Here is an 11,303-nt window from a genome sequence, read left to right as displayed (position 1 = left end):
GCACACCCGAGTCCAATGACAAGGACTCGCTCATCAGAAATTTGGCCGAAGAGCTTAAAAGGTTGACCACCAGAATTCAAGGCATTGAAGAAAGTAAGGGAATTGAGGGGCTAAACTATGAAGATCTATGCATACAGTCCGATGTCGAACTGCCTGAGGGGTACAAACCTCCCAAGTTCGAAATGTTTTCAAGGAGTTGAAGAAAGTAAGGGAATTGAGGGGCTAAACTATGAAGATCTATGCATACAGCCCGATGTCGAACTGCCTGAGGGGTACAAACCTCCCAAGTTCGAAATGTTTGATGGTACAGGTGATCCCAGGGTTCACTTGAGAACATACTACGACAAGCTGGTCGGAGTAGGAAGAGACGAGAAGATCCGCATGAAGCTTTTCATGAGGAGCCTGAAAGGAGATGCTCTATCTTGGTACATTAGCCAAGACCCAAAGAAGTGGTCGAACTGGGTAAGTATGGCGTCCGACTTCATGGATAGATTCAGGTTCAATATGGAAAATGCACCAGATGTGTTTTACATTCAGAATTTAAAGAAGAAACCCATAGAAACATTCCGCGAGTATGCCACTCATTGGAGATCATAGGCTGCTAAGGTCCGACCTAGTTTAGAGGAAAAACAAATGAACAAGTTTTTCGTCCGGGCTCAGGATCCGCAATACTATGAAAGACTGATGCTGATCAAGAATCATAAATTTTCTGACATCATCAAGCTAGGAGAAAGGATCGAGGAAGGTATCAAGAGTGGTATGGTTACGAACTTTGAAGCCTTGCAGGCTACCAATAAGGCTCTACAGTCTGGTGGTGCGTCCAAGAAAAGTGACGTAGGTGCCATAATGGTTGCACAGAGAACCAAATCACCTGTCAAATACCAAACTTATCCAACACCTCCACTTACATATCAGCCTACCCCAAATTACCAAACACCCACACCTTCCTACCAAACTCCGCCGCCTACTTATCAATCACCTCCACCTCCTACATACCAACCTGCTTCACCCAGATGTTCCCAGCCCGCACATGTTTACCAAGCATACAACACTCAACAATCCCACTATCAATCACCTCCCCCTCGTCAAAACTTTCCTAGACCCCGACCAAATTTTGACTGCAGACCTCCCAAACAGTATACCGCCATTGCCGAACCAATTGACCAGCTGTACGAAAGGCTCAAAGCTGCTGGTTATGTCACCCCTATCCCTGTTATAACCCCTGAAAATCCTTCCCAATGGGTCAACCCAAATAAAACCTGTACATACCATTCTAGCATGAAAGGGAATACCATTGATGAATGTCGCTCTTTGAAGGATAAGATCCAGACTTTGATTGACAACAAGATCATCGTAGCAAAGGAGCCTGCTTTGAATGTCCACAATAACCCTCTACCAGACCACAAGGGGGGAGGTGTTCACATGATTGAAATAGAGGATGATTGGGATCCCAAAGGATCAATCGGCTTGATCGCAGAAGGTGACGATCCAAAGAAACCAACAGTCACCCTTAATCCGATTGTAGTCCAGATTCAGCCTTCTGGAGATGCCGAGGTGAACATGTCCATTCCACTTGAGTTTGAAAAACCATCCTCTGCGAAGATGTCAATTGAGGTCGAGTTTGGGTCCCCAAAGGCGCCTGTACCATTCGAAGTTGCCGTATTACCTTCCAAAGCAAGGGTGCCCATTCCGGTAGCAATGACAGTCGTAACACCATTCCACACAAAAGCCATACCATGGGACTACACAGCCAAGGCAAGAAGGAAAGGGAAAGCCATGTTCGGGGAAGCAGTTGCGGCATAAGGTATGACAAGAACCGGCAGGGTTTATACCCCGGAACACTTGGCTGAGTCGAGTAAGCAGACCTCTGGTCGACAAGCCATCACTGAAACTGGGCCCGATTATCTCTAGAGAAAGATACAAGCAAAGGAATACTCAGTCATTGATCAGCTAAACAAAACACCGGCACAGATTTCTATCCTTGCTTTGCTACAGAGTTCCGATGCACACAAGAATGCCTTGTTAAGAGTGTTGAGTGAGGCATATGTACCAAGCAACATCACTGGAGGAGAAATGGCAAACATGGTAGGCCAGGTATTGGAAAGTCACAAGATCACTTTTCACGAAGATGAGCTGCTACCAGAAGGGTTGAGTCACAACAAGGCATTGCACATCACCGTGCAGTGCGAAGATTATTTTATCACCAGAATTTTGGTCGATGGGGGGTCCAGCCTCAACATTTGTCCGTTGGTAACACTCAGGACGCTGGGAAAAGGGTTGCATGAAATCAAGGATGGGGCCATCAACATTAAAGCTTTCGACGGTTCTCAAAGGTCTACTATTGGGGAGATTAGCTTATGTTTGCAAAACGGGCCTACCTGGTTCGATGTTGATTTTCAAGTAATAGACGTGTCGGCGTCCTACAGCCTACTATTGGGACGGCCGTGGATTCATGTCGCTGGGGCCGTGGCATCAACACTACATCAGGCAGTGAGGTTTGAGTGGAATCACCAGGAGGTGATCATTCACGGCGACCGTAGCAATCCCATATACAGTCGCCAGACCATCCTAGCGATCGGAGGAAAAAGAAAGATAGGTGGAGAAACTTACCACCACATCGAACGAGTTAACGCCGTCGATAAGGATAAGTGGTGGGATAACAAAACTGAAAGCATACTGAACTGGAGAGGGTATGAACCTGGCAAGGGACTTGGCAAAAATCTCCAAGGAATCGCTAAGCCCATCAAGCTCAAGAAACACGGCACCACCTTCGCATTGGGGTATGAGTATACCTGGAAAGAATTCAATGAATGGTCACCACCCTGGCGCGGTCCCTACTATCCATGGGAGCAGCCGATACCCCGTTTGGAGCAGACCTTCCAACCGGCCGAGGTCATCTATGGGTCAAAAGAAGAAGAAGCCCTAGCAGCAATGAGGAATTTGTTCCTAGAAGACGATGATATGGACTGCTGTGTCGTTCTCGAGGAGGAGGGGGAGGAAGGCCCTTCCATACATGCGGTAAGCAGAGGAGCATGCCTCAATAACTGGACCGTCAGAACCACCAGAGCCCGGCGTGCCTCGGGGTAGCAAGGCTGAACAAGCACCATGCACTATTTTATTTTACTAGTTTACTTTCCTTTCGCATTTTATTTTTTGCATGAAAAGAGCTCCAATGTTCAAACAATTTATGGAATTTATCAAAGCATTTCAATTTTCTTATAAATCTTACTCTTATTATTTTCTCTCATTACTTTACATATACAGCATTACTATTACTTATCTTGATGAACCAATGACTGTGACATGCAACGAGACAACGCAACAAACGGACATAGATTCAGAGGAAGAAGACATACCGGAAGAAATTGTTAAAGAAGTTGAGAATTTCGAAAATAGGCCTAAGTCCAACCTGGACGAGACTAAGATTGTTAACCTGGGAGATGCAGAAAACATCAAAGAAACACGAATCAGCGTTCATTTGTCACCATCAGAGAAGGAAGAGTATACAGAGTTTCTAAGAGAGTATGAAGACATATTCGCCTGGTCGTACGACGACATGACTGGTCTAAGTACATCTATTGTGGCTCACAAATTGCCGACTGATCCGTCCTGTCCGCCAGTAAAATAGAAGCTCAGAAAATTCAAGCCAGATATGAGTTTGAAAATCAAGAAAGAGGTCACTAAGCAGGTCAAAGCTAAGGTTCTCAGGGTAGTAGAGTATCCAACATGGTTAGCCAACATTGTGCCAGTACCGAAGAAGGACGGGAAGGTCAGAGTCTGTGTCGACTACCGGGATCTCAACCGGGACATTCCGAACGACGACTTCCCTTTGCCAAATATATACATCTTGATTGACAATTGCGCCAGGCACGAGTTGCAATCATTTGTAGATTGTTTTGCTGGGTATCATCAGATCTGGATGGATGAAGAAGATGCTGAGAAAATGGCTTTCATTACGCCGTGGGGAATGTACTGCTATAAAATGATGCCATTTGGGTTAAGAATGCAGGAGCCACCTACATGAGGGCCATGACCACCATTTTTCATGACATGATACACAAGGAGATCGAAGTATATGTAGACGACATCATCATCAAGTCCAAGATAGCCGCTGATCACATGGAAGATTTGAGGAAGTTCTTCAATAGATTGAGAATGTACAACTTGAAGATGAATCCCGCGAAATGCGCATTTGGGGGTTCCTGCCAAAAAACTACTTAGGTTCATCGTGAGTCGCCGAGGGATAGAATTGGATCCATCAAAGGTCAAAGCTATGCAAGAATTGCCACCGCCAAAGAATAAGAAAGAAGTAATGAGTTTCTTGGGGAGACTTAACTACATCAGCCGGTTCATAGCACAATCTACCGTTATCTGTGAGCCAATCTTCAAGATGTTGAAGAAGGACGCCGCTACCAAATGGACTAATGATTGCCAAAGGGTCTTCGACAGGATTAAGGAGTACTTGTCAACACCGCCAGTTTTGGTCCCGCCCGAGCCAGGTAGACCCCTACTGCTCTACCTTGCGGTATTGGATGGAGCGTTTGGTTGTGTTCTGGGGTAGCATGATGAAACGGGGAGAAAAGAGCAGGCCATCTATTATCTCAGCAAGAAGTTCACCCCGTACGAAGCCCGGTATTCTCTATTAGAACGCACCTGCTGTGCTTTGACTTGGGTAGCTCAGAAGTTGAGGCACTATTTCTGTGCCTATACTACATATCTCATATCAAGGATGGATCCATTGAAGTACATCTTTCAGAAGCCCATGCCCACTGGCAAGCTAGCCAAGTGGCAAATCCTGCTGAGTGAATTCAATATTGTCTACGTGACCCAGAAAGCAATCAAAGGACAAGCACTAGCAGACCACCTTGCTGAAAACCCTGTGGACGGATACGAACCCCTGAAAACGTATTTTCCTGACGAAGAGGTATCATTCATTGGAGAAGACATCGTAGAGTCCTATGATGGTTGGAGGATGTTTTTCGACGGAGCAGCAAATTTCAAAGGAGTTGGCATAGGAGCAGTCCTAGTATCAGAAACTGGCCAACATTATCCGGTGTCCGCCAAGCTCAGGTTCCCCTGCACTAACAATATGGTCGAGTACGAAGCCTGCATCTTGGGGATCAAGATGGCCATTGACATGAACATCCAAGAGTTGCTAGTGATTGGAGATTCAGACTTGCTTATACATCAGGTCCGAGAAGAATGGGCAACCAAGAACTCCAAGATACTCCCATACCTACATCATGTACAGGAGTTGAGGAAAAGGTTCACAAAGACGGAATTCCAACATGTTCCCAGAGTCCAGAATGAGTTCGCCGATGCATTGGCTACCCTGGCCTCTATGATACAACATCCAGATAAGAACTTCATTGATCCTATTCCCATGAAGATCTATGATCAGCCAGCTTAGTGTGCTCATGTCGAAGAGGAAGCAGATGGAAAACCTTGGTTTCATGATATCAAGGAATATCTGGCAAAAGGAGAATATCCCGAGCTCGCAAATGCTACTCAGAAGCGCACACTCCGGAGACTATCTAACAACTTCTTTCATAGCGGAGGAATCCTGTATAGGAGGACTACGGATTTGGGATTACTAAGGTGTGTCGGCGCAAGAGAAGCATCCAGACTACTAGAAGAAATACATGCCGGGACCTGTGGACCACATATGAACGGTTTTGTCTTAGCCAAGAAGATACTCCGGGCAGGTTATTTTTAGATGACGATGGAGATGGACTGCATCCAGTATGTCCGAAAGTGCCACCGCTGTCAGATACATGCCGACATGATAAAGGTACCTCCCAATGAGCTTAATGCAACGAGCTCACCATGGCCTTTCGCCGCTTGGGGAATGGATGTTATTGGACCAATCGAGCCTGCCGCATCTAACGGACACAGGTTTATCCTAGTGGCAATTAACTATTTCACCAAATGGGTTGAAGCAGCATCTTACAGAGCAGTGACTAAGAAAGTCATGGCAGACTTCGTCCGTGACCGTATTGTTTGTCGATTTGGGATTCCAAGATCAATCATTACTGACAATGGTTCCAACCTCAACAGTGACTTGATGAAGGCTATGTGTGAAACCTTCAAGATCAAACACAAGAATTCCACAGCTTACAGGCCTCAGAAGAATGGAGCCGTGGAAGCCGCCAATAAGAATATCAAGAAGATACTAAGGAAGATGATAGAAAAGCAAAAGTAGTGGCATGAGAAGTTATCATTTGCTTTATTGGGGTACCACACCACAGTCCGCACATCAACTGGGGCAACCCCCTATATGCTGGTTTATGGCACAGAAGCGGTCATTCCCACCGAGGTAGAAATTCCCTCCCTAAGGATCATACAGGAAGCTGAGCTCGACGATGCAGAGTGGGTAAAAGGTCGTTACGAGCAGTTGGCTCTTATAGATGAAAAAAGAATGAATGCAGTTTGCCATGGTCAGCTTTATCAGAACAGAATGTCCAGAGCTTTCAACAAGAGAGTCAAACGAATACGGTTCACACCGGGGCAGCTGGTGTTAAAGAAGATTTTTCCACATAAAGATGAAGCCAAAGGGAAATTCTCTCCCAATTGGCAGGGTCCATATATGGTTCACCGGGTTCTAACAGGAGGAGCCCTCATACTTGCAGAAATGGAAGGAGAAGTTTGGCCAAAGCCGATAAATTCAGATGCAGTCAAGCAATACTATGTGTAACCATTTATGATTTCCTTATGTAATTTGAACTACGTCTGACCTGATTCCCGTTTAAGAGGGGATACGTAGGCAGCCTTATGGGTTCGGTCACAATTCAATAAAATTTTCATTTTTCCCGCAATTGGAAACTGGGGCAGAATTTTGAGGAGGACCCTCAAAATTCCGAAGTAATTTCAGCCGATCATCGCAAGCAACCGTCAGAAGCAGCAACCCAGTAAACTGGGGCAGAATTTTGAGGAGGACCCTCAAAATTCCGAAGCAAGGGAGGTTGCAATGTCCTGAACCACGTCACAATCATCGGTTCATCTAAAAACTATTTCTTAAATATATACTTAGGTCATATCTTTTTTTTACAAATTCATGCATATTTATTGCTAAAATTGCTTCGTTTAGCAATGCTACCCCAAATAATACGCACAGTATCACCAGATCAAAGCCGAGCAGGTCAAGCATAGCCAGCTGGGATGCGAACTAACCTCCCCCTCTACAAAACTCACGATTTTTCTTTGGATGCAGACACTTGGATTGCGAAAGCATCTGACATACTATACACTCACGAGACAAACATTGTTCAGGAACACAACTCTCAGAATTGTTGCACTTACCCACATTTGCTATCCACGAACGCCGGCGATATTCCCTATATCACAATGTCCCCAGCGGTCACAATATCGCAACCTGCTATCAGCTAAGAAAACTCTATTACCATTTGCCATTTTATTTCATTTCTGCACTGCATAAGGCTACCATTCTGCCTTCCGAGACTAAACACTATCTCCATCTGCATTTTTCTGCATTGCACAAGGCTACCATTCTGCCTTCCGAGACTAAACATTATCTCCATCTACATTTTTCTGCATTGCATAAGGCTACCATTCTGCATTCCGAGACTAATCACTGTCTCCATCTGCATTTTTCTGCATTGCATAAGGCTACCATTCTGCCTTCCGAGACTAAACATTGTCTCCATCTGCATCTGCATGGCTGAAAGATCGCCACCTTATTTACACTTGCATGGCTGAAAGATCGCCACCTTATTTACATTTGCATGGTTGAAAGATCGCAACCTTCATCTACATCCTGCATGGCTGAAAGATCGCCACCTTTATTTATATCTTGCATCGGCTGAAATATCGCCACTTTTATTTATGTCTTGCATCGGCTGAAAGGTCGCCGCCTTTATTTATGTCTTGCATCGGCTGAAAGATCGCCATTTTACTTACATTTTTGCATGGCTGAAATATCGCCACCTTTATTTATGTCTTGCATCGGCTGAAATATTGTCACCTTTATTTACATCTTACATCGGCTGAAAGATCGCCGCTTGATTCAAATCCTGCATCGGCTGAAAGATCGCCATTTTACTTACATTTTTCATGGCTGAGATATCGCCACTTTATTTACGCTTTCATAGGCTGAAAGATCGTCACCTACCGTATTTCATGGGCTGAAAGATCACCAAAATTATCCAAGGGCGTCATTGTTCGGAGGCACCATTCGCATAGCCCGAGAACGCCATGTCATGGCCTGAGGACCCCTTTTATCTCTTGCATATCATTATTCAAAGGCATCATCGCTTGGAGGCATCATTCTCATAACCCGAGAGCATCATTTCATAGCCTGCGAATCCTTTATTATATGCTTCATAGCCCAGGACGTCATGGTTTAAGGACGCCATCCTAACCGCCCAAAGACAGCATTCATGGTCCAACGGGAACTTGTATCATGTTTAAATTTATGCACAATATATGGGCGTATTGCTTATCTGCAGGTAAACTGGCTAGTAACGGCAATCTCAGCAGGAGCGATCCCGCTCCAGTGCCCGCAGCCCTATTTAATCTTAACCATCCATCCAAACCTAAATATCGCGTCCGTTCTTGAAAGATCCCCATCGGCATATCCCGCCGACGGATCCTGAACTACATATGGCCTGATTCCTGTAAGACCAGGGATATGTAGGCAGCTCAGGAACCAGAGGTCAAAATTGGACATCATGTCTTTACCCGACAACTCTTTCATCCTTCCCGAGTAAAGAGGGGCAGCTGTTGATATCCAATTTTTCCCTATGTATTTTTACATGCAAATACTTTCATAATAACATATATTAGTATGCCCAAGTGTTTTAGTATTTTTCCTAATTTTTAAAGGATTTTTAAATCAATTTATTGCCCATTTTAGCAGTACAAAAACCAATAATTATTCCCAAAATTATCATTTTTGGTGAATAACTTATTTTATTCTCATATTTATACCAAAATGTAGCTAGGATAATTTCTATACATTTTTTATTTGGTATTTTAAAAGCCAAATTGCATATAATGGCAATTTTAGCCTATTTTCAGAATTAACAGCATTTTATAATTATGAAATTGGTTCCAATATTTTTAATTTAATATTTTTATATTATTAACTTATCCAATACTTTTAATTTGTTTTTGAAATCATTTTGTTACTATTTTTATAAATTAAAAGGGAAAAACTCAATTATGGCAAAAATTGATCCCCCTAATTGACCCAATTTCAAACCCTTAACAGACCAACCCAATTTCAATCCAACCTGCCTCCGACCCAACCAATTTAACCCGCCCGGCCCTCTCTTCCAATCCAGGTCGTTGATCATTTTGATCAACGGCCACGATCATTCCTTGCCTTTTTAATCCCCAAAGACTACCCTAATCCCCCTCATTCTCTTCTATCAGCCGCCTCTGAAATCCCTCTCCTCTCAAACTCTCTCGAGCTCTCTCGAAACCCTAGCCTCTCTCATCATCTTCAACCTCAATCTCACCGGAATCCATGGACTCTCAGGCCATGGATAGCTTAAACTCATCTCCCTCTACTCTTAAACACTTGGTATTCGAAGGTTCGAGGTCTGACCTCGAAGTTTTTCGTTCAGATCTTCGTCGATTCAAGGTTCTATGGCCATCTCCGGCCCAACTCCGACACACTATGGTATTTTGAGCCTTGTTCTGACTTATCCGAATCAGATCGGACCTTTTCCGAGCCTTTCTCATTCTAGGGTTCTTCTGAAACCCTAACTATTCGAGGTTCTCTCCAATTTTTCTTAGATCTGTCACATATTTGTGCTCTACTTGGGTTTTAAACAATTTGCCCAATTTTTCTTTCAAAATTATCTATTAAAAACAACTTCTCTTCGATTTAGGGTTTTCTGTAAGGTTCAAAGTGTTTCTCCGACTTTTCTTTTCCTTTCTTTGTGTGTATTTGTCACGCATGTGCTTCTACTGCTTTCTTATGCTATCTCTCTACTATACATGTCCTTTTGTGCTTTGCTATTCTACTGTGATACCTATATGCTCTTTTGCTATACTTTTCCGGTATTTTTGTGTTCTTCTACTGTATGTATTTCTTACTGAGTTCTTAAGTTTGTTTGCCTTCTACTGAACTTTGTTTGAGTTCTTCTAAAATAACCCCTTTAAACATATTTCCACTATTGTGTTCTTAAGTGTTATCGTTTTCTCTTCTACTGAACCCTGTTTAAGTCCCTTCTAAAAGGTTTTTCTTAAAATATGTTTCTTCTACTACCATGTTGTTCTCTCATTAATGCTTCGAGTTAGTTTCTTCACTCTATTTGCTATAAATTTTCTGTTGTATTTGCTTGTCTTCTCATGAGATTCTGAAAAGAAATCTCTGAGCTTGTTGCCTCCTCATCTCTATATTTGACTCGAGTCAGAAACCCTAGAATTTGGGGGGTTTCCTCCGAGTTTGGTCATATGATCAGACTAGGGATCTGTTTGAGAACCCTGGACTCTTTCAGACTTATTTCTAAGTCTATGAACTAAGTTTGACCTTCTTTGTTTATGATTCTGAACTTTTAAATTCTTCTATGCTAGACTCTTCTACCTATTAGCATGATAATTCTTCGTGCTTAAGCGTGGCTGTATGCTTTTATATGTGTGATGAATTCTTTCTTCCGAAAAGGTTTTCCAGCTTATGATTGATTCAGAATCCTTTTTTAGGTTTGATTGATTGTTACAGATTTTCCTTAAGTCAAAATCTTTCCCATCTTTCTGACTTGGTTCATTCATACAAAATCTTCAATTTTTGATTTACTAGCTGTTAATTGATTCCCTTGCCTTATTTGCACAAACCGTGTACTATCAAGACTTTTTCCTTAAATATACCTCTATGTATTTACCCCTCTTGTACGGCTTTGAAAAGGTGTTTGATTAATCTCTTTCCTTAATTATTTTTACCCGTTTGAAATCAGAATCCCTTAGTTAAAGGCAAACCTTGTGAAATTGATTTTCAAACTATTTTCTTACCTACTTTTGCTTGCTTTCCACACTATAAAAGGGCATGACCCTTCTGCACGTTCAAAAAACAACACATTACACGATTAGCACACATTACACACTTTAGACACTTATAATCTCACAGTTCTCTTCTAAACTCGTAGCATTCTGACTACTTGTTTGCACTTCGGCTTTAAAAGACTACTGCTTTCTTTTGCTTGTTTTCATGAGACTGGTATGTTCTAGTTTTGGTTTAAGCATCATCCCAATGTGTTTACTTACAGCTTTTACATCCATGTCTATTTACTGTTTATGTGAAGTTTAAATGTCAATTAGCATGTTAATTTCCTTTCATCGGT

Source organism: Nicotiana attenuata, chromosome 5 (genome assembly GCF_001879085.1).
Source record: "Nicotiana attenuata strain UT chromosome 5, NIATTr2, whole genome shotgun sequence".
Classification (NCBI taxonomy): domain Eukaryota; kingdom Viridiplantae; phylum Streptophyta; class Magnoliopsida; order Solanales; family Solanaceae; genus Nicotiana; species Nicotiana attenuata.
Note: the sequence above shows the minus strand (reverse complement) of the source record.